At 39.5% G+C, this 25,323-nt stretch overlaps 1 protein-coding gene and 1 long non-coding RNA gene across 3 annotated transcripts in view; one reads left to right on the top strand and one right to left on the bottom strand.

The window, feature by feature from the left end:
* Nucleotides 1–25,323, bottom strand: part of elf1 (E74-like ETS transcription factor 1) — a 43,633-nt gene that overhangs the window by 15,308 nt on the left and 3,002 nt on the right. Inside the window, exon 1 of one of the 2 annotated variants that reach the window (XM_088294902.1) lies at nucleotides 17,709–17,965. The exons of the other annotated variant lie outside the window; for it this stretch is intronic. The gene's annotated coding sequence lies outside the window, so the exon portion shown is untranslated. Of the gene's footprint in view, nucleotides 1–17,708; nucleotides 17,966–25,323 lie in introns of those variants that run through there. 2 annotated transcript variants of the gene reach the window in all.
* Nucleotides 1,388–4,436, top strand: LOC148338251 (uncharacterized). The gene is made up of 3 exons (XR_015843002.1): nucleotides 1,388–1,600; nucleotides 2,930–3,074; nucleotides 4,142–4,436. It is a non-coding gene; the product is annotated as an uncharacterized LOC148338251 (long non-coding RNA).

Here is a 25,323-nt window from a genome sequence, read left to right as displayed (position 1 = left end):
TTTTTAAACATACAATAATGTTTTATGTATTTATTCATTTATTATTAGGCTTCTTAATTATTTGAATTCATACGGTGTTTTATTTATCAGATTAATTAATTATTTAGATGAAATTATTTGATCATTATTTGATTATTCTTTTCATCTCAGATTTTTAGGTTTATTGTTTATTTTGTATTTAATTTACTTATTTATTTAAAGATATATTATTATTGTTATAATCCCTCCATGCTCTTTTTAAAAGCTGCATAATTTGGTTAATATTTTACGACATATTTATATCCTTTTCCAAGAGTTTATAAATTATTAGGTCTGTCATTTATTTTTTGGCTTATGTTGCACTTTATTTACAAAATTTATTGATCTTATAATGCAGTTAATTATTTTTTTGCGTCAAAGCTTCACAATAACAGATCATATGCTGCCTCATTCTAAGTTAGAGCGCTGTTGGTTGCAAAAAGAGATGCTCGCCATTATTGTTGTGGTCTGTGCTACACTGAAGGATTCAAGTACTAATTTTTAAAAAAAAAAATTTGAATGTTTAAACTAATTTTCCCATCCTTCATGACAAACCACAGTCCATGCCAAAAAGTAAGAGTAATATCTGCAGTTCCCTTTCTCATTGTTTCATCGCTTTTGGGGTCCCCTGATAATTGTGGAGGTACAAGGATTCTGCCCGACAACAGCGATATGCAACATGATTATTGTCCCATTAGTCCAGCTCTTGGCTCACCAATCCAAAAGTCAAATATGTACAGTATAGGAAACATCCATTATATTTGACTTGTTTGTAATTACTGTTGACTGACATGTTCTTTAGTCAAGATTATCAGCAGGTGTGGCGCTATAAATAGACCAAAATCTCATCAGCTGCTGGCGTTGTAAACTTCCCATAACAGATATGCACACAGGACTGATAGCCTCCAGCAAATTGAATTTAATGGAACACTGATTTAACGGACGCAAACAGACGGCTGCCCAGGAAATTGTGTTGATCTGTTTGATGCTAATGTTAGTCTAGATTTAAAAGTGAGCCGGTTTGTTTTTCCTTTAGATTGAATCGATTGTTGAGAGGGTGTTTTAGGGAGCTGTGATGCGCAGGCCGAGGCGGCATATGCAGGACACAGCTTTCGGCTCCACCCCAAACAGCATGGCGACTGTTGTTGCCAGTTGCAATAACAACCAATTAGAGTCAGGATACATGAACAAATGGAGCGTTCCCAGAAGGCCCTACACACACGCCCTGTCTTTTTTTTTTTCTTTTTTTATTCTCCTCAGCTGAGCTCATTGTTGACCATGAAAGGAGGCAATTTAAGCCAGTAGAATGACTGTGCAGTGACTCACTCTGCATGTGGTGAGGGCAAACATTGTGGGATGCAAGGCTGAACGACCCAGGCAGGGAAATCTTGGCTTATCAGAATTTATCAGCAACTTTCAGATCAGGTTACCAAAAAAAAAAAAAATAATCAGGAGATTTGAGACAAAAGGCTTTTCTTTGGTGTTAATTTTTTTTTCTCTCAGAAGATAGACCTTAAACACCTGCAGTGGGAACTTGCAATGTTTTACTATTCCATCATTCCATCCACTGGTCCTCTTAACGGTAATATGATTCGGTGACTTGGATATTATAGTGTTTGTTTTAGAAGCAGGTATTACTGAAGCCTACTTCTCAGCTCACTTTGGATTGGTACACCTTGGATTGGTCGCCAGCCAAACGCAGGGCACACATAGACAAACAACCATACACAATACATTCACACTCATTCGTCACACCGAAGGACCATTTAGAGTTGTTCATGAACATGCATGTTTTTGGGGTGCGGGAGGAAACCAGCATGCTCCACACAATAAGGTCGGAACCTGGAATAGAACACTGAACCTCATAACTGAAGCGGTTGCACTAACCATTCGACCACTGTACACTGTATCATACACTAGTAACTTGGCTATACACGATCAGGATTTCACCGATCGGCGAATTAAAAAAAGCGAAGACCCGAAGATCGACTGATCGATGCAGTTTATCTACACAACCTATTTATTGTAGAATGGACCACTGCTATTTGGGGAGGATTGGGATCAGTTCAGCCAATAATTAGCCTAAACTGGCGTATAATAATTGAAATGCATGGCGAAAAAATTCTCCTCAAAAAGGCTGAAAAATATTTAAAAATAAATAAATGAATAAATAAATAACTTAAAAACATGGGAAAAAAAATATATGTATGCTAAGAACAATTTATTTATTTATTAACAAAGATAGCACATAACGTCCCTGGAGTGAATGAGATTGTGTTTGTTGTAATGTCTTATTTTGCGGATCTGCCCAATGACGTCCACTGATTGGTCGTCAAATTATGACATTACAACCGATCACCAATTTTGCATAAAAATATGCACAATATCTACCGAACAGATCCAGACGATTTGATCTGTAAAAGTGTCCTAGTAACTCCAATATTTCAGTTTCGGTATACCGTATAATATTTTGTCTTTGAGGTACTGCAGAATATCATGCACCTCTTGACTGTTCAAGCACAAATATTTGCTTTCGCGGCATCGCAGAATACATGCTGTACATTGATAGACTATTGTTTGTTTGGAAAGTATGGCAGCAGCTCATACGCGGCGGGGAAACAACTGAGGCATCACAACATACTATGCACTGTCTTGACTATTCCATCATCATTGTTTTAGAAGTCTAGAATAGCATAAACTACTGTGACTACGATACAGGTTATAATTATTACATACATATTGGACGTAATTTTTTTTTATTAAGATGGCATCACAGCATATCATGCATTGTTTCGACTATTCTGCTCATTTGGAGGTATCGCACCATATGCGCTATCATGAGTATTATAATTTGTTGCACTATTGGTCGGTTGGGAGGCATCTCACATCGTCGCTGTCGCCACTATTTCAGAAGCGACATCATCAAGCAGCAACCCATAAAATACGAGCCAGCAGATGACGATGATGTCGCTCCTCTGAGACGAATTTGCGTGCGGCTTTGCCTGAAAGGGCTCACCAGGTCTTGGCATTTAACTCAGCCCGAAACGCAACGCTAGGTAAGAACTGCTCTGCTTTTTTCATTTCATATAGGGAAAAAATATATACAGTATACAAAAAAAAAATAGTATGATGTACAACTGGGTTTAATACTTCTCAACAAGAATTCAAGCCACCAATCCACTTTAAAAGTTGCCAACTTAATTGACGAACAAGGCATCCTAGCTTCATTATAATAAGGTATACTGCACAGTGTATTATCAAAATGTTATACTAAAATACTAAAAAGAGTTTTTGAAAATAATTTAAATAAATAAATAAACACAAACCATAATTAAAATTCCCAAATTATAATAACCTTGCAACAGAAACAGCAATATTCTGTGCATTTTATGCCACAGAAATATGGTGGGATGCCACTGTAATATATTGCTCATTGCATTAGTTGTAAAGCTGACACAGGGAATAATTCAATTGTTTGGCCAAACTATGGTAGGATACTCACTTTGAGTTTATCCTAAAGTCTGCTTGAATGGGACTACGCCAACAATGTGATTGCTCACTAGTGTCATATAAAGACATTGACTGACGCATGCGGCTGTCATACATTACATCACCAAGACACTCTACCAACAAAGAAAAACATTTCCATGAAAAGGAAGGGGAAGCTTTCCTAAAGTATGTTGGCAGACATCATATGGGCTTTCCACCACCATCTTATTGAACTTTGTCAACACAGGCGTCGTTTTTGCAGGATCTGCCGGGTTCCTGTCAAGGAAATGACTCAATGATATGACGCTCATTGCTGGAGCCCGGCGATAGCCAATGTGGGTAGTGTGGGATGGAGATCATCAGTCATTGGACAGCGGTTCCCCGCTCCTTTTCTTTTTGGCAGCTTGTCACCAAACTATGCAACAAGTAACAAGCGTCAGGGAAAATTCTGTTGCTCTCCAGGGCAAAGCATGACTCAGCTCATGAATGAAAATGACGTTACATCAATATGCAACAAAACAAGACCTCTGGATCCAGACTCCAATCTTTCAAATGTAACTGACTGTTTTTTGGTTTTCTAGTTTACACATTTTTAGGCATAATGTTCATTTATCCATCCATTTTCTGTGCACAGGTTGCGGTTGAGATGGAGCCTATCCCAGCTAACTTTGGTCGAGAGAGAGGGAACAGCTTGGACCAACCAATTGCAAGGCACAGAGAGACAAACGATTATTGAATTTTTCTGTCTTCAATTACCCAACATGCATATTTGAAATGTGGGAAGAAACCCACATATTAAACCCACAACCTCTGGACTGTGCATGTTGTACAAAAAAAAAATGTTCCTTGGCAGAGGTAAAAACACTAGTTACTAAATTGAAAAGTCGTAGTTTTCAATGTTAATAAAATTTGAGCACCACAGACTTAAACTGATTTGTAATGGATTCTTCCTTTCCCAGTGCCTCACCACTTCACAAAAAATCTATTTTGTTTTGTGCAAGAACCAGTTATCTAGCAAACAAGTAAAACACAAATGTCTACCTTAATACAAAACAAAACAATTAAATCCAGCAAACAAAATGGTATTGTCTAATTGAAGCCGATAAAATACCTTGCACAAGATTAACTACTGCTTTGTACCACTCTGAGCATACTTACGACGCATTCAGATTAAATGCAAGGTGAGCGTTTCTGGCAGTACAAATCAAAGAAATTGCCTCACAGCAACCAGTCGGCTCCGGGAATGTACTACGTCACACACAGCGTCCTTTACGAGTGTTTTTTGAGTTGAGACTCTGGAATAATGGAGGAAAAAATTTGCATTGCGGTCTAAAGGGGCAGGTTTGGAAAAATGGGAGCGAGGAAGTTGGTGTAAACGACCAGCCAACAGAATCACTAGCAATGTTCCATCTTTTTTTTTGTTCCTGTCGGGGAGACCCTCGAAGCAACCCCCATGGAGTTCTTCCACAAGCAAACACATGCCAGATACACAGGATGATGCGGTATTTCGCATTCAGTCTGAACGTAGCACAAAGCTTACTTGTAAAACCACAACATGTCCCACCGTACAAACTGCGAATCGCAATCTTGGTGTAAAGGGATTCCAAAACTATGGCAGTGGGCCATGCGCCGACGGCTAACTGCATCGCCAGCCTAATGGCATCTAATGAAGAGCAGCAGGCCCATCAGAGCCTCTCAACAGAGTGCATTCGAGGCCGTCGCGCTGTGCCAGGGCCAAAAAGACGAGTGGAATTTAATCTCATCTCCTGAGAACCTTGTACTTTTCCACTCGGGCTAAGAGAGAGACAGAGAGAAGGACGTATGCCTCTGTAGTATACACAAAAAAAAACGATATGTATACATACAGTCCCCTCCAAAAGTATTAGAACAACAAGGTCAATTCCTTTGTTTGTGTTGTATACTGAAGGCATTTGGGTTTCAGATCAAAAAATGAATATGAGACAAAAGTTCAGAATTCTAGCTTATTTCCATCTAGATGTGTTTTTGGCTTTGGGTTTCACCAGTGAAAATCAAATTTGCTGTACAGCAAACATGACGACCAAAGAGCTGTCTATGGGAGAAAACCAAACCATTTTGAATCTGAGAGACCAAGGACAATCAATCTGGGTTACTGCATATTGGCCATAGTCAATACAACAATTTCTAATGGCCTCCAAAATAAGGAAACTACTGGTGTGAGCAACAGACATCGAAAAGGTTGGCCAAAGTTATCAGAGAGCTGTGACGAAACACCTAAAGACAAGTGTCAGTGACATTAGTGCCGGGAGTAAAGGTATCGTACGCCACTGTTTGAAGAAGAAGACAACAGAAGAAATGCAAACCACACGAGATGCAAACCACTCATCACCCAAAAAAGAATCGAAAGACCCGATTGGAATTGCAAACATGGGAAGTGGCATGTCTTAGACTGCCCAAGTCAAAAAACGGACCCCAACCCAATAAAGCATGCATTTCACTTCCTGAACAGGGTTTAACTCAGTTAAATATTTTATCTCAGTTAACTCAATTGGATTGACTTCAAAATAATGTGCATACTTTGCAAATATTGTACCATATTAGCTGTACATCTTTAGCACATTATCTCACAATAAAACACTGTGTTTAAGTTACCACTGGGCCTTGCTAACCAACACTGCTGGAGTGTCGTGCTTGTGGGTAGTTTTGAGAAATGTTTCTAAGAAAAATACCTGTAAAGATGTTTCCGTGTAGGTCGTATTCAATACAATACAACTTTATTTATAAAGTGCATTTCAATGTAGTGTAATGTGGACTGTTGTGAACAGCAATGCACCGGAAATGTTTATTTGTGGAAGTAGTACCGTTGATGCATTTACATGAACCTTCCTTCCTTCGTTTTTTTTTTTTTTTACAGTGTAAGCGTAACGGACTAAAACTCTTTTGGATGCCAATTGAGCATCCATTTTAGGACTAATTCATTTTTTTAAGCTGGCTCGTTGTTATTTTTGACTTCCCTGTGAAGTGTGATGCTGAGAGAGACCGCAGCTAGCAAGTCTTTTTTTTCGAAAATCATCCTTGCTTACAGCATACAGAATGCCGGTGTCAGGGATTGCTTCCTGTTTTTTTTTTTGTTGTTGTTTTGTAATGATTTTATATTCAGCGCAGTTTCTATTGATATTGATCAGGTACTGTATCTATCATGATATATCTTGATAATGAATTATTCCCCAGCCCAAAGGGATAGCATAGAGACATGCGCTAAAGCATAAGCAACACCCACAAACTGACCTGCGAATTAGGCACTGGCAGGAAAACCATCACAGAGCAGCTAGTTCCTGTCTGTTAAACCACACTCCGAGCAAAATTTCTCTGTGTATGCGGAAACTTCTTGACACCCCCTCCTCCCCCTGCTTCCTTTGCAAACAGCACATTGCCCTCACGTAGTATCGTTTCCACAAAGAATTTTAAAGACTAAAGTTGCTATTAACGTTCAATATGCCATTAAAAAGTACTTAACCAACAATCCACAGACAAAAAAACCAACGTGAGGGGATGAGCACATCTGGATTTCGCCGCCCAACTTTACATATTAATAATGTGGAAAAACTGCATTTACTAAATTGAAAAAAATGAATATGTTCAACTAAAGCATTCAAAACATATTCTCAAAATTGCTCGACAATGTATGAAGCGAACAGTAGTTCAAATCATTTCTCCAAATGTAGCAAGGGGCCGTGTGTCACAAGCACAGGAAATTGCAGATAGCTTCTTCTGAAAAAGCTCTCAAACGTAAGTTGCACTGGGACATGCCGAGAGGTAGCATCTGGATCTTGTCAGGAAAATATTGTTTTGTCATGGCATCAACATCCAAAAAATCCAACTGCAAATGTAGTGCTATTTTAAGAGAGACACTTTTAAAATAAAAACTTAACATTTCTGATTTTACTATGATTGACCATGTAAAAAAAAACCCATTCGTATTTAATGTACAAATGCATGTCAATATGAATTACAGTTATTCTGATGACTACAATATATTTAAACACTGCAATGACGGAACACGAGAATGTGTTTGTGTCATGCTGATCTCGTTCTTTCGGGCATATTTCAGATGCTTCAACCTTAAAGTGCTGTTGTTAAGGCTTGATTAGGTTTGTACGTGTGTGCGTGTGTGTGTGCAATGCATGATCTGACGTGGAAATATTGTCTTCTATTTATACACTACACATTCAGACAAATCTACCGGAATCTCCACTGGGAACTGACGAGAATTGAAGGTGAACACAAGCAATGCTCGTCAGTGTTTATGTTCATATGTAAACATAGCCGCAGCAAGCTCTAAAACAAGCTTGAATAAAAAAAAAACAAGACAAATTACATTCCTGATCGTTAACTCGAAGCCAGTGTGGAAATGTCAGCGACGACTATGAACTTTGCCGTCTTTTTCGTCGCTCAGGTGGCACAATGAGAAGGCGAGGCCTGGGAAGCGGGTACGAGGCTGCTGTCGCTGCATACCAAACAGGTCTGGACACAGGCGGGCTGGCAGATGTGTCCACCCATAATGAGACACGTCGCAATGTGGAGCAAACACAACACGCCCTCACGGAGGAGAGAGATCCAAGTGAACCTGTTTTCCTGCCTCGTGGACACGTCACACACTTTGGGGTCAAGCTTGCGCTTAAGGACGTGGAAGCTCATTTGTAAAGAAGACATTCAGTATTTTATTCTACAATGAGCATCACACCTAAAAGCAGTTAAAAGTTATATGTAGTGCTTGTCCTCATTTGGGTCATGGGTGAGTTGGCGAGAGGCGGGATACATTCTGGACTGCTCGTCAGCCAATCGCGGGGCACTTATGGACAAAAAAGTAGCACGCACACTTTACATTCATACCAAATTTTTGGGTCGTCAATAAACCAGACATTCACATTTTATGAATGAGTGAGGAAACCAGAATACACTGAGAAATCCCACGCAAGCACAGCTAAAACTGGCAAACTCCACCATCTTAGCTGGGACTCAAATCCCAAGCCTCAGCTTGTGAAGCAGATGTCCTAACGGGTGTCTTAAAAGTTTCTAGACATGATCAAGATTAAACACAAAAGCACCCAGAGGTGCCAAGGTTTCCAAAATGATCCCAACTCACATGGACAGCTGAAATTTGGTGTAATGTGCATGCCAGGCCATTAGTTGGCAATTTCATTACTTCCTCTCCACTGTCGAGTAAAGAAATTTTATGTGTGCTGTTGCAAAATGTGTAAGGTCTTTGTATTAAGAAAAAAAAAATACCCGGACACCACCAAGATTTGACTTTGAAAAAAATACATTTTTTATATATATTTTTTTCACAATATAAAACAGTTCCCATGAGTATTACAGAAATCTTTAAAGCTGTGATCTGTCACCCGGTCCACTCTACTGCAGGGCCAATGCCAAGCACACCACACAGACATCAAAACATCACCCACGCCACTACGTTGGCAAGTTCAGAAAACAATCGCGTGCGCCGCTTATCAGAAGCTAATATGTGCATTCAACAAAGTTGCTCCTCGGCTTTGGGTGGTATTATGTAAATTAGCCTAACTGAAACATTACAATGGGGCAAAATTCTGAACTGCTTGCTCACAGGCATCTTCAGAAATCACCAGATATATAATTAGTACTTGGTTGTTTGATTTTACGCTGGATAGATGAACAAGTACTCCAGATGGCCCAAATATTTAAACAATTCTAATAACTCATGGAGACAGTCTGGCTTATCTGATTTCACAACACTTGATATAGGTCAGTATGGTATTGGGTGTCGCTGGCCAATGTATTGTATCTAATCTCTGTGCCTGTAAAGCATAGCACTAAAATGCTGCATAATCACTTTGCTTCATACTTGAAAAGCGGCGGGAAGAGTGGAATGGGAGGGAGGTGAAACTGTGAAGTTACGTCAGCAAGTCATGACAGTTAACTCATCCTTCCAACAATATGCTCCACCCCGCCTCCTGTCCAACTAATACTCAACGCTGATCACAGTTCAATCAGACCCACCTCCTTGGAGAAGCGCAGGGGTGGGGCAGGTCAATATTTGCCAAAGGTTTCATGAATTATGGAGCTTTATGGGGCTCAGGTGACAATCTAGCATAATAAAGTTCCCGCTTGGAGACATTGACACCAGTGTTAATGTTTAACAGATTGCAATAATTACGTTTGCCGGGTAAAATGTCTTTATTATTAACATTTGGCTCGAATGACAACCCTTGAATAAAGAGGGGCTGCCGGGGGTCTTTTTCTGATGACAATCCCCCATGCAAAATACAGAAAGGTAAACAAGGAGTGGCTGTTGCCCAGCAACCAACACAGGGAAAGGCCTCCCGAGAAGGAGAAAGCAGGTGGCCTTCACTAAAGACCCAATTTCCGTAGAGTGGAATAGGACTTCTTTACAAAATGTATGCACATTTGGAAAGCGATTTAAACATGCAAAACCATTCATTCTCAACAACTGCTTCTGCACCCAGAAACCACTTGACCGAAGCATGACCTTTTGCGAGTTAATAAAATAACAAGTCAAATCAGGTTCATAGTGCCAAGACTGGCACCATCCGATTAGTGTTTGAATTTTTTTTTTTTTATACATTTTAATATATAATGTAAGTCTTCTTAGTTTTCCTTAACTAGAATTTGCAAAATTCCAGGATTGTTCAAAACGGTAAACTTTATATGGGAATAAAAAGGAATCCAGCCATTTACAATACAATACAACTTTATTTAGATACAAAATTGAGCAATATTTGTCATGTTTTCCAAGTGCAAAGCCGTTGTTTAGTTGTAAGCAAAACGCCTCCACTTAAGTGACGTAGGAAAAAAAGGAACAATAATGTACTGGAAAGGCCTCGCATATGGGGAAGGGGAGCTACATGTATGTATTTTGCAAGGAAGATTACTTATGACAAAACATTAGTCAGTATGGTGAATGAATGAATGCAGTACATTTCCGTTGAATCACACTCAGGTAATTCCCATGGAAAGTTTTCAATTGGGAATACTTTCAGAATTTCCAATAACTTCTGGTGGAAGTTTTGTGGGAACCTTTCCAACACTTTGCAAGCCTCCAACTACTTCCACTACCAAACAACAGATTCACAGCTTTCACTTTATAGTTAATGATAACCAATATTTCTGCATGGCAGAGCAACAAAAAGCTAATTGGCACCTTACTAACAATATCAAGAACTTTCCAACATTTTTTTAGTAAAATGTCAGACTGGTTTTACAGAAACCACTTTCCACCCCCCAAAAATGTTTCCACATATAGCTTTTCACATTCGCGCTTGCGTGTATTTCCACATGGCTGAGCAATGTCAAGCTTTTTGGTAGCTCAAAGTATAGTAGATGACTAACAATATCAGGCACTCTCCAACACATATTTAGACATATAAAACAACTACTACCAAAAACAATAACAAAAAAAACAAAAAAAAATTCCATATCATTCACTTGAGCTTTCAAAAGCTAACAAACATTTCCGAAAGCAGAACAATTAAAGCCAGTGTGGCAGCTCGAATGTTGGTTAGTTGGGTCCATTTCTTACATTTAGGATCAACAAAAGTTTAATTCGGTCGTGGTGCTCCATGACTTTAGAAAAGAAATATTTAATTTTAAATCACTTTGTTTATTTTTCAAAATATTGTGCTATTCTTTAAACATGTTTAAAAAGGAACGAGTTCTGTAGCGGATGTGCGACACCATGTGCCAAATTGTGAAAAAAAAAATGCTTCACTACATGAACTATATTAACATTAACAAATATCACTCACACCGCACAGATATCTTTTAATCACGTGTGAAAATGAAGGTGATGTCGTAGGCTCGTGTGTGCTGAAGTTCAGGAGCAAAAATCACTTTACCAGGTAAAATAAATATTCTAATTAGCTAATTGGCAATATTTACAATGTTAAGTGAAATAATCATTTTCTAATTCAACTTAACAGCTGACTGTACACACAACACACTATTGAGTTTTATTCAGACAGAAATAGTCCTTTTTAATTCAATATATTAATTAATTGATCTAAGATTTACCAGAATTAGCGAACCAACATTTTTGTGTTGCAGATCAATCAAGATCAGGTGGGTATCACTAGTTCTAGCAGCATTCTAACAATGATTATAATAACTACTAAAGCAGATTCCAAAAAAGTCTCACATGCAGTAGCATGATAAACAAAGCATTTGGACTTATTTGCTTTCCAAACCCGCTATGCGAATGTATGTTAGTATGTTGCATAACGTTAAGATTTAGCTGACAAACACAAAAAGCAGAACAATGAAAAGCAGTTTAACGGCATGCTAACTGCAAGAAACAATTTTCATAGCTTTCACATGAAATAATCTCAGCACTCATAGCTTTCACTTTTGTTTGCGAATAAGCCAGCTAACTACTTCCTATTCCTTGGCTAAAGTAAGCAGCTTCATCACGAGGGCATAGAATGGAATGGAATATAATGACATGTAACACATTTATAACAACGGTATATATAGCTGTTATGCTTCTACACCAGGGTTGGGCAAAATATGCTTCGTTCTTGAATTCAACGATCGCTTGAACGATCTATATCCACCCCTGATCTAGACTGGTAGAATTTGAACGCTTTGAGGAACCACTTAGATAATTATTTATATCATATGTAAATCGCTGTGTCACAAATCTTTTAGACAATAAACACCAAATGCTGAGAAAAGTAGAGCGTATTTTAGTCCAATTCTGCCACCCTTCAATTTCCCAAACATGCAAAAAGCGACATTTGAGAGCTAAGAATCAAGAGATTATAAGACAGGTATCGTGGCATGATGAAACCATCATTTCCCTCACTGGACTAATAAACTATATCGGTTCATGAATCTGGAAATGAAGAAACACACGCTGAGACATTCCCAGCAGTCATTAAGAGCACAGACACTTTTCCGTGTGGATCCATGAGGGAAATCAATTGCACTCTTCATATGGAGCCACAAATGCATTTAATGTTAACTTCTCTCACTGTAAAATGCTCACACACAATTCCATCTTACACTCTGTTTGGAAACACGTTACCTCATACAGGGTGGAGACCAGACAGCTTTGCACTCAGCATGTGTATCGAACAGACCAGCGTTGTTGACAAAGGATTTGAAAGGACCTCAAAATTACAAATGGCGGGCTGAGGCACACACAATAGATTTTTCTTTTTTATAAGCTTCTTCCCTCTGCTTTTATCTGACATGTAGTAAACCTACAGGCCGTTGTACACACACAACTTTACTGGCCATTGTTCTTGTACCAAGATATAGGACTCAAATGCAGACTTAAATGTAGCAGGCGATAATTAGGAGGTAAGGCCTTTACTGGAAGTAAGGGCTTTATCTGTACATATAGTCATAATATTATTATAAATCGGGTCAGGTCATGCATAATATCAATACTTTATTATCATTATGATTTGATGTATTACGAATGCATTATACAATTACAAATATAAGGTGTTCGTCCTTTATATACAGTATGCATGTAAAACACAAGTTAATGTGTAAGATAATTAAAACAACAGTGAAAGGCCGCATAATTGCGGTTAGACATCTGCAAAAACCTTTGTTGTTTGATTTTGGGGGGGGGGGGTTCATTTCACTAGGTTTTCCTGGAAAATGCAAATTGGAGGTTTATCAGTGATTTTTTTTAAAATAACTTAACCCACCCATTATCAGTCCCGATATTCTAAGAATACATGAAAACGAAAAAGACAAAAAGTTGGGCGTGGTATAAATCTGAATAAAATGACGATTTTTGAGAAAATACAGAAAACCTGTAGGCAAGCTGGATCTGAAGACACACCCAGAATATAACAATGGATGAACACTGTGGAATGATTACAGATGCTACTAGAGAGACATTTCCGGCCGGTAAAACCCCACATGCTCGTACCTCTTATGTACCTCTGTCGGTGCCAGCCACTGTTTTGGTTAGCAATATATTTTCAATGTCCTTGTGCAAACAACAACCTTGTGATTACTGACCGCAATCAGAAAGTTAATACAGTTGCAATGTAATGACATCAAATATGTTTCTTGCTGGCTGTCATTGTGCAGGAGCAACATATGTTGTGGCACACACACAAAAAAAAAAAAAAGAAGAAAAAAAAACAGTATCGAGATGACTTGCGGATTCAAATGTATTTATATTATATTATTTACTATTACTTGACACTGCATTCCAATTAGCCTCAATTAAAAAAAATGGTTAGAGGTTATTTACTGACAATTAAACCCAATAGCCAACTCTCTCTTAAAGAGATAGAATGACGTCTGCAGGCGAGCAGCCATGTTGCGATGACTTTACAATCGCATAATCTTGACCCTTGACCAGAATGGAACCTTGCATAACCACAAGCGTGCGTGTGTGTTTGTTATCAGAGGGTGTGACCTGAATTTCCCACATAGTATCCCACCTGGCCACCTCTTTTCTAAATTTTCTAAATTAAAGAGTTTTTTTTTTTAGGTCAGGTGGGTGTCATGATTCAAACATCCGGCCTCTTCAGAATTGGCATGAAAAATGTAAAATCCGAATGAAAATTAGCTGACAACTAGTTTCACGAACAGAGAGCGGTTCAATGCAGGACAAAATTGCATCACATCCACTTAAATTCTTAAAATAAAAATAAAGTCTGAGGAGAAGAAGAAAAATGATGTGTGTCAAGACTGACTGGGATGGAGTGTAAATAGATAGAGAAAGAAATAGTGAGGCTGCTAGTCCCAGCATGCTCCAAGTATGAGACAGTTGCAACATTAGCAGTCGGTTGCTCAATTTTTTATTAGATTTTTTTTTTTCATAAAGAGTGGGCTGGAAAGATCCAGGGCCCGCATGTGGTCTTCAATGTATCACTGTATCTCACACAAACACACCCCGCACACACAAGTGCCTTGATCTGTGACACCAAGGCAGCAGGCTTTAGGGCAGGGACGGGTGTTAGATATTAATCTTCCCTACTCTGATTTTATTTTCCAAGCGTTAGAAAACAAGGAGCCACAACCTTTAGCAGAGAATGAGTCAAATGTAGAAAGTGACATGCAAATGGCATGGAAATGTAAAAAAATAAAATATCTTCTTCGAGCCAAGCAGAGCTCCTAAACTGATTTTTGCATCATTCACCAAAAAATAGGACTTTTTTTTATTTAATTTGCATGAACCTTATTAAAGGTATGCAAATAAAATTAAAATTAAATGGGAATGTAAAATGAATTCTAAATTAATTGTAGGTGGGGTAAAATACTGTATATTCTCTAATAAAATAAAATGGGAGAGCACATTGAAACAATACCTATTTAGTTCCACAAATACAAAATACAATATACACAGACGCACGATCAGGGGTGCAAGGTGGTGCCACATACGACGTGTACATCACCGCAAGGGGAGAGCTTGCAGTTTACCTGCCAAAGTTATGTGCGGAGCCCAGCAAGTTTATTTATTTATTTATTATATGTCACACGGTACCCGAGTGTACCACACTCGGAATGCCCTGATTTTGATGCAAATGAGGGATACCACAATGATTGGCCGGGAAAAGACTACGGTAGGTCCATACCACAATGCCGTCCAAAGGAGCGAACGCGCTGTTACACCCAATTCTACCTGCGCAAGGTTTAGCAAAATAACAAGTGAAATAAAATTCCATGCAGACAATTACACTGTACTTTGTGTTACACACAAAAATAGGTGCCACAGTGTCAGTTATCGCTGTTTCCTCTTCCTTGGTGTTAAAGGGAATTTCTGTTTGCAGGCTTTTGGCAAGGGTCGAGCAATTGTAGGTCTTAAGTTCAGCCAAGTCAGTGTTTGTTCAGGTGAGAGTTTTTTGAGTGGCTGGCTTCATAGCTGAAGCAGAGATACGGTCAGTAGTCAGAGCAGAAGCTTGATTGATGGAACACTTGGTTGGTTGGTAGAACTGGACAAGGATGATCAATTACTTGTGAAGGTGCAAATTCACATTCCTCAGAAGTGGACGGAATGTATGGTCAATGGTTTTCCCAATAAAAATCAAAGTTTTACTGGTGCATTCAAGTCAAATTTATCTTGGTGGTGAATGTTATATAAATGTTACAATTGACCCCAGGCAAGTTTGTTACAACTGAACCTGAGGGCATATAAGCAATGAGCTACCTTGGCTTATAGCTAATAGTTACAACATGGGTGTCAAACCCATTTTTGGAAAACTGGTTTTGAAGTCCGATGTCAAGGATAATATTTTTTTCAACACGAGTTCAAGTTACTGTAAAAAGGGGGCTTGCTAACCAAAAATGCTTGCAATATCTCTATGTTATGACTTCTACATATGGCATTTAGAAAGGATGGTAATGAGTTCAACAAGAATCAGAGAAGGTTACGCACAAGAATTGCTTCCATGGGCCACGTACAATGAAGTTGAGGGACTAATATGGCCTTGAGTTGGACACCTGTGAGTTAAAACATCACCACAATCAATCTCAATGAACTATAGCTAAACAGAAACATAATCAACATGTTTGATGAGTTCAACAAGAAAGAAGGCTGTGCAATCACAAAAAAAATTGTTTTTTAATTTACAGCTACTGTTAACTGAAATGAAAGTACATTAAGCAGTATGCCAAGTCCAGACTGAAATATCAAAAAACCTTATTGTAAACATAAACATAAAAAACTACAATTCAGTGAGGCTAAAGCCTTCCCCAAGGTCTGTCAATCCTAATTTGTATGCCCACTTCCAGTATATGCATTTATGTTGTCATTGTCATTGTAATTCACTGAGAAATGGATGAACATTTCTGAATTTTCCAAATTCCTTTATTGTCCAATCCTGGATTGGCTACTTGTGGATCCTCCAATGGAAGTAAATCTTTTTTGTGGTCAATGGACCACCTCTGATAACCATCTAAAAGCTAAAAAAAAAAAAAAATCTTAACTTTTTCAGTCAAGGTAATTAAAATTCCTTTTGGAGTGACACCAGCAGAAACCGCATTCTTACAAACTTTAACTTGTACATATCCGAGCATGCTGGTACTCCACCCATCCTCCTTTCTGATATGCCAAGGCTTCTGACATGTAGTGTCAAATCATGTACTGACAGGCTTGAACATGCTTTCGTTTCTATTAAAACGAGGTGCCAATGACCACTGCTGACCACCCCCCATCACCTGAACATCAGCCTCTATAAACAGAGTGGGAGTCGTGAACTGGTCCCAATTTCCAATGCAAAGCAGTGACGTGAGAGGGGGAGTCACACAGCACGGCTGGGTCAACATGCAAAGTCGGACGGACCATTCATCCAAATCAACGAGTCATAGACTAAAAAGGAGAGTTTCTCTTGCTGTGCTTCTAGTGCCAATTGACATCAGGCAACCAAATCAGCTACCAAGTGCCAAATGCGAAAGAACATCCTAAAGCGTGTGTGTGTGAGTCTTTGCCAAATGGGGCCTGCTTGAGAAGTCAGATCTCATGTTAAACGTGACCCCAGCCTCGGTTTCCCCTGAAACAGGAAGCTGCAACATGCATCTGTGGAGCTTGAGATCTTCCACGCAAGGTTTTGAAAGCTTTAGGGGCTGGGCGGGGGTGGGGGTGCAAACGTGTTACAAGAGGAACAAGAAACTGCGGTTGAACCTTCTAATGAAGTGAAATCAAGATCTTCTGATCCCCATTTTCACCTCCTCCTTTTTTGTAAAGCTACAAGATGAACAACATTCTGCTCTGATGATCGTTTGATTGGGAAGTCACGCACGACAGACTTATTACAAAAGCGAGAGCAGCGGTCAAAAACAACACAACAGAAACAGCTGCAAACTTGGTTTGAGTGAAAATGAATTCAAAAGTGATGCACTGTACAATAAGTGACTATTACAGCATGATTAAAAAAAAAAACATGTGGGCTTGGTCGGTTTGGCGGGCCTTGCAAAACTGTCAGCTCCCGCCCTTATTTCAACACGCCATATAAGGCAAAGCCAACACAGCCAGAACCAGGTGCCTAAATCTTTAATAAATTCAGAATCTACTAGTTGGTTTTGACTCAAAAAGTCTGAGGTGTAAACAGTCCCTTGAAAATGAATCGCATTGACGTCCTTAGGCAAAGTCGCTGTAGCAAACCCTTAACATGTCACTTTTTCTTTGCATTGTAACAAACGCTCCGATCCTCAATGCATTGAAGACCATTAAAAGAGAGAAAACAACCACGAACCTCAAATGAACAGTATGCAGGTGACCAGATCCATCGTGGAAAGCATCAAAACAAGCGTCGACATTGATACAACCAATGAAAAAGTCAAACACAAAAGGGCAAAAACAAGGGGTGGTGGGGTGAGGGGGGTAATCCAAAGAGAACCTTTAAAGCGACAACTGACGGTGTGCAGGAACCAACCAGAGGCCCGCTCCGCACCTTTCTCACGGCAACAAACTGTAAATTGAGGTGAGGGAGGGCGGGTAAAAAAAAAAAAAAAAAAACGAAAAAAAAAAAAAAACAAGAAGACGAGACAACGAATGAGTTGGAGGTAGAAAAAGGAGAAGTGTCGTGAAGCGAGCCGTCCTCTCCCTATGAGTCACGCAGCCTCGTCGCCATTGGTAGAGAGCGGCCCCCGGGCAGGCGGCCTGCACCTGGCCAATCAGCGCTCACTTAGGTGCGGAGCCTTGCAGGCAAATCTGCTCAGGTGCATTCACTGGGATTGGATGGAGGTGAGGAGGGAAGGGGGGATGGGAGGAACTCAGCCACAGGGCCGGGCTACGAGAAAGGCGATAGACGGGTTTCTCCTGCAACGGGGAGGTGAAGGTAAACACAGGTACGCACCCACTGTAGACTTTGACCTGACGAAAAAAAAGGGAGGCCTAAAATGGAGCCTTTAAGGAGAAATTTTCGCCTATTAGCTTTGTACAGCTGGCAGATTAGCAACAGACATGCGGGGGAGTGCATAACAAATAAAACCACAACTCATAAAAGAACTGCTGCCTCCGAGAGGCACAAAGAACAAAGGCATTGAGTCCTCCCCTCACTTGAAGATGAAGCGATCACGTTCCATCACAAGACACGGTGACATCATCTCAGGCTCAATTGAGATTCACTGTCACTGAGCAACCACCGTCGCAAAGGTAAGCGAGTGTGGCACAGGCAACAATTCAAATTGAATTGAAAAATTCTTAAGATTGTATTAGGAAAAAGTATGTTACAAAGGAGGCCTTGAACATGAACTATGAAAATAGTCAGAATAAAGTTGTAATTGCAAGACAAATTATATATATGTGGAAAGAAAATGTACATTCAAGTAATAATTTTGAAGATTAGTGTTGTATATTTTTGGGTTATGTGATTTTCACGGGGAAAAAATATTTATCTGATAGAGATTAAAAATCACAATGAATTAAGTCATATTCAGTGGTTACAAATTGGCAGAGATGTGTAGTCCGTCCGACCCGGCCGGAAGCCCATTTTTGGGTGAGGGGGTGACAAATTAAAAAAAAAAAGTGTTTGATTAACAAAGGCCACATATGGGCAAACGACAAAAATTGCCTCAGAACGCAGCAAAAGAGCAGCAACCAACTGCTTGTGTATGAAGAGACGTGAGACAACAGTGTGGGTTCAAACGTGCCTGTATTTCCATTTTCTGACATCACGTAACCCACACCTCACGCCTGCTACAGGGGCATCCATTAAAATGGGGGGTGGGGGGGGGGCAATGCCACAGACAGAGAGAACAGAGGGGAAGTCAAACCGTTAACCCACTTCGATTTGACAAAACACTTACCACCATAATAAACCCAAAATAAGAATAAAGCAAGCAGATTTGAATACTAAATTAGCCAGCTAATGATTATTAAAGGGATTGTCTGGGCTTGTAGTTGACAATAATAAGAGGTTGCTCTCAACAATCAATGTTGTATTTCTATATTTATTCTGGCATTAACAGCGTAGCAGGGTCACATTTGACATCTTTACGTTGATGCCACCCAGATTTGAGAAACCACATTGGAAAACTGGTAAAATGGTAACTATCCCTCAAGTCTTCTTTTCGTTGTACACCCTTTTATTGTACTTACTTAATGAAATTAAGAGTTAAATTGTTAATTTCATATTCCTACTCATAGACATACTCAAGAGTCAATATGGCGAGAATAGTGAGAGTTACGTACGTACAGGAATGAAGTATGTAAAAAAAAAACTTCGGGCAAACTCCCAAGTAAGGACAACTTTTAATCCAGCATACATAATGGCAGTCGTAATAGAACAACAACATACAGCATAAAACGATGAGGTTGTCAACTGATTATGGTAAAGTCATAACTAGAGCAAGTGAAGGGCTCAATATTATGAGAACAGTCATTAGACCACAAGTATGAAATTCTAAAATACAATTTGGAGAACGGGATTACTTGGTGTATTTTAATCACTCTCACAATCCTTGGTTCAGCGTTGATAGATGAATCTAGCTGTGACTTTGGTGAGAATACGCTGATGAGAAATGACGTGAGCAAACAGGAAGCGGTGGTCTGTGGTGAGCACCAAAGCCTCTTTACACAGACCCATCTGTACGCCACCTTTATATCAAGCTACATCTGAGAGCCATAGGAGGATTATCATGGTCTTCACATACACACACAGCTAAACAGGTACACCTACACAAGATCCAAGGTCCAAGGTGATTGAGGTACCTGGTGGGGTCAAATTTCTACATAAATAGGACATATGCACTCTCCAGCTTGTCTAATAATCATACGGTGTTGTTCTCCTTTGGAAGCAGAGGAACTATGAGGACAATGGGGAACTCCAGTGACAGTGAACTTGCGAGTGCTCAGTGTAACTCAGTGTTGTTTAGCTCTTCGCATGTGTATTTCCCCAAATGAATTTAAAATAGGAAGCAAGCCTTTCAACATTTCGTTGACTCAACAAGGTCATTTGAATTGCACAGTGGAACGCAAAGAGGGCCCTACATTTGTGCCAAAGCACGGTCTGACTGCGCGTATGGGTGGATTTTTGTTTCTATTGTTGTTTTAACGCAACCAATGGCAGTTACAAATGGGTGTTTGCGCCACAGTGGGTGTGAACACAGCCAATTTGCTCGCCGGCTAGAGGAATTAGCTGATCTCATACCCTTTAAATTCAGTGCAGAGGCGGACAGTCTGCATGGTTGGAGTCCATGCAGGAGCATATTCAATATTTTTTTTTACTTGATTTAAGGGACTCTTTAATTTGCACTTATGTTATAGTGCTCCACTAATTGACGTCAGTGGTAAAAATACCCACCCATAATGACGGTAGAGATTTTACTCAAAGCACTTTAAAACTATTTCCTCATTTCCCTACTGACGATATTGCATCAAGAACATTTTGGGGTTCAGTGTCGTCCTCAAGGACACTTTAACATGGTCACAAGGGATGAGGATGAGGATTGAAGTCACAACCTTCAGGTTGGGAGACGGCCACTACACCACTGAGCCATACAATACACATACATTTTCGTATCGATTTAGGGCAGATTTTGGATATAAACAATGTGCCTTCAGTGATTTAGATTTTATTATGTTGTATGAATTGTGTCCAGTTCCTCCACTGAGGTCACACTAAGATATGGGGGGTGGCAAGGGTGTGTCCATATTGCAGTGGAAAAAAGTGTGTGACAAGAGTAGTTTGTTATTTACTGATAACTCCAAAACAAGTTGATAAAATTGAAAATGCAAGCTTGTTTAATTTTCTTCACCAAAATAATACATGAGTTTTGAGTGAAAATGGGCCATCCAGCTGCTCGACTACTATTTTTTTCCGTATATAAATTCAGCTGAACACATTTAACAATTGTGTTGTTAATGAAGAAAGACACCGAATGAAGATAACAGCGGATGAAAAGATACAAAGCATCAATCATGCCAAGGAAATGCCTCTACTGTGCTTATATAAAGTATTTGAATCTGATTACGGTACGTAAGTATTACTTTGTAACTCTGAACAAGAACTCCGAAGGAATCTCAGCAAAACAAATCCAAAGTGAGGAAAGGCATCCCATCAAATTCCATAGAAATCGCAAAAAGGCCTTCTTTGCTTGAATGAAGCAAATGTCAGACATGCCTTGATATCATGTGAAAACACACACCCCTTATTTTCAACCTGAGTCCCCATTTGAAAGAGAAAAATTCCTATTGCACCGACACACAACAGATCACCAGCGCATGCCGCTTTTTCGCCTTTTCAGCAGTCCACAAATGAATGTCATTTTTATAAGCATCAGAGGGAATCCAAATCATTCCTTTGAGAGTCATGTCAGAGGACTGTGGACTCATAAACTCTGATAAGAACATCCTTGAAGGCCTGACATACACGGGGGCTTTGGAGGACACGCCGCATTATTTGTGTTGCCCGGAGGTCAAGAAAAAGAAGACCGTCTGGACGACCACGGGTGAGGCAAAGACTATCAGCACTTCTAAAAACCAGCAGGACAGTCATCCTTTGTGGTGCTGTGCAAGTAACAATTGCTCATTTTAGCTGTCAGTCCCACTCTGAAAATGATGAGGCTGAGTTGACCGAGGATGACCACAGAGTGTAACTAAGCGCAGTGATGATAGCAACTATATACACAGTGTATATGAATCATGTGACTGATTCATTCCAGTGATGACGTAATGCGGCACAGGCCTGCAGAAGCCAGTGTTAAACAAGATGTCACCAATGTTTTTGAAACAGCTAACTACAAGCTAGGTACGGATTAAGGAGAGAGGCTACTGTATGAATCACACTTGAAGAATGTGTAATTAACGTGTGCAGGTAGGAGTATACAAATCACTGTTGTGAGTCCGGGTAGAACTTCAATAACGAGGGTCTTGAGTTTTCTGACGTTTAATAAGGTTGAAGTTACAGTACACACGTCTTGATGCTTCAAATGAAATTGTGCGGTTTTGTCTCACACACAACTCGAAGCAGGATAAAAATTTGGACTACAGCTTGAATAAAGTTAACTTGATGAACAGAAGTGACACAATTCTCGTCACCGTCTCTCCTTCTTTCTCCTTCCTATTGGCGCGCACACGCACTATGAGAGTTGGAGCGCTAAGCTCCGCCTTCTTAAAGGAGCCAGTGTTGCAGTCTTCGAGCAGCCTTTTCGACAACACTGGTGAAATAACAAATGTCCTCGAATTACCATTAATGAAGAAAAATTATGTCTTCACTGACATTGTCATTCTTGTTTATAATGCGGTCGTATTTTGTTTCCTGACTTGTGTTAAATAAAGCCCGAAGAAAAATTAGATAATGGCTCATTTTTCCATTTTTTAATTTTCCACTTTAAAAGAGAACCTGGAGGTGAAGATAACTGCAGAAATAACTCAAGCAGAAAATCACGCAAGTTGTATTTGTGGAACTGAAAAACACTTGAAAATTACAGATGTATTTCTGTGAATAATTTCAAAGACAAACAACCACTCACACTCACAATCACACTTACGGCCAATTTAGAGTATCCCATTAACCTAGCAGGCATTTTGGAATGTGGGAGGAAACTGGAGTACCCGGAGAAAACACACACAGGCATGGGGAATAATGCAAACTCCACACAGGAAAGTTGGAGCCGGAATCGAACCCCGAACCTCGGTACTGTGAAGCTGACATGCTAACAAGTCGTCCACTGTGGCGCCCTTACACCAACGTAACAGAAAAGACAAGGAGAGAGGCAAGAAATTCCGAAAAAAAACATTCAGCATTTAGAGAATTTTACAGTTGAATCACACATTTGAAAAAATGAAAATACAACACAGTGTAATCTGCAAAACCCGGTGGGACACTGCCTGAATTGCTTCAGCGCAAAATGGACAGCGGCTTGAGCAGAAAGCACTAGCTGAGTGCAACTCATTAAATATAAAAGACACTCTGCTCTCAACAGTCTCATATCGTCACACAGAGGTCATTGATATAGCTCTCTTCCATGAAAACTACATAAACACCCATTATTCAGTTGTAAGCGACACAACAGCTCCAGTTTACTCCAAAGACCAGGCTGGTGGAGCTCAAGCTCATTATAATTACAACACAAGCAGGCCCGGAGCAAGAATATACTGCACACTTGCCACTCAAGGCCAGGATTATAACAGCTATTGACTCATGGCAGTTGAATTATTCAACTAACCTCGAGAATGTGTGTGTCGTGCTTAAATTAACTCAAAAGACAAAAATCAAAGTTCCAGTAAAATAGAACCTGTCAGCCCAAGCCACTCCTCAATTGTTCATCAGCGCGACTGTAGACTGCGAGTGTTGAGCCATCATAAAAATATCAAAGCAGTGAGGTTAAGTAATCACATGACGTGCTGTAAGAGTGATTCACCACAATGGAGGCAAAGTCAAATGATATGTCGTATGTTGCACAAGCAAGGGAAATACACAAATGTTACTTAAATCCCACGACTAGAACAACAGCAATTTCAGACGTATTTAGGAGCTGTTCAAACTAATTTGATAGTGATTAGATTACTGGAAAAAAGAACAAGCATCTTGTGTTGTTTAATTGAAAGATTGTAAGCCAACTGTAACATCATATTTGAGAAAAGGTATATAAAATACATAATATTATTGTATTATTATATTTATATAATATTATGTTGTAAAACGTTTCAAGTCACCACTAAGAAGCCCAAATGAGCACAAGCTCCATAATTCATTAAACTACAAATGCTGTTGAGGTTTCTAATAATTGTAGGTAGCTAATTTAGCCAGCTAAGCTAACTGTAGCTTTGACCAGTTTTAATAAAAGATTTACAATTTGGCAGAGTAAGAACACAAACTGCTGTTTCCGATCTTTGTCTTCTTAAAGTGTCAAATAGTTATCTTGACAATTGAGCAGGTTAGACTAGTTGACATGAAATAAGGAGAGAGAGTTTATCTGGGTTGAAGCAAGCACAACATTCCTAATACCTCTTAATAACCTCTACATCAATAAATTGTTATTTTTAAATCGATAAAGCTAAAGGTTTGAACAGAGGTTAAAATTAATTTTCAAGCATTTGATTAGTGTATAATATGTAGTGTGTGGATTAAAGTGCATTAGTGGATTAAAGGGATTAAAGTGCATCTGAATTCCTAAAAAAAAAAAAAGGTTACAGATAAATTCAAAAAGGGATAATATTGATAAAAGTATGCTGTGAAACTGGTATGTCGCACCCTTAGGGAATTGGTGTTTAAAAATAGACCTAAATTATGGAAATCCACACAATGAGGGAAAATGTCACACATGGTGAATGCTGTGGGTCAAAAGCTTGCCAGACATGAAATGCAAGAGAAGAATGAGGCAGCAGCTGAAACCTCCCCTGTGTCCCCACTCTCTCAACCTGACGTCATACACAGCAGCAGCGGCCTCGGACATATCTGACAAGGGTGGAATTCAGCTGTCGCCATTAAAAGGAACTCTCGAGCGCAGCAGTTCTCCCAACACATCAGGAACATGCAACAGCGAGCAACGGTTGTTTTCTACCACCAAAAGGGGAAGTGAGACAGTTTTGCTTCTCTTTTTTGCAAGTGGGTTCCTGCAATTGTGTTTGCATGTCATTGGTGCCATCAGCCATCTCACGGGACGGTGGAGTCAAAGCATTATGAACATTGCCACCTTGTGGTTACGATTTGGGTGTCAAATTACAGAATAAGGTAGACATGGAGGGAAATAATTGTAACCTATGACACTAATGACCACAGCTTGCACAGATTTTTAGTATTGTGATGTCACATTTAAACACTACACAGAAGAGTTTTTATAGGAAATTAAAATGGTATACAATGTATCGGGAAATGAAATCACGGTACACCAGTATAACAGGTAAACTGCAGTACTCTATCT

This window comes from Idiotropiscis lumnitzeri, chromosome 4 (assembly GCF_059441095.1).
Source record: "Idiotropiscis lumnitzeri isolate Australia: NSW breed Sydney's pygmy pipehorse chromosome 4, RoL_Ilum_1.0, whole genome shotgun sequence".
Taxonomy (NCBI): domain Eukaryota; kingdom Metazoa; phylum Chordata; class Actinopteri; order Syngnathiformes; family Syngnathidae; genus Idiotropiscis; species Idiotropiscis lumnitzeri.
This window is presented reverse-complemented; position numbering and strand designations above follow the sequence as displayed.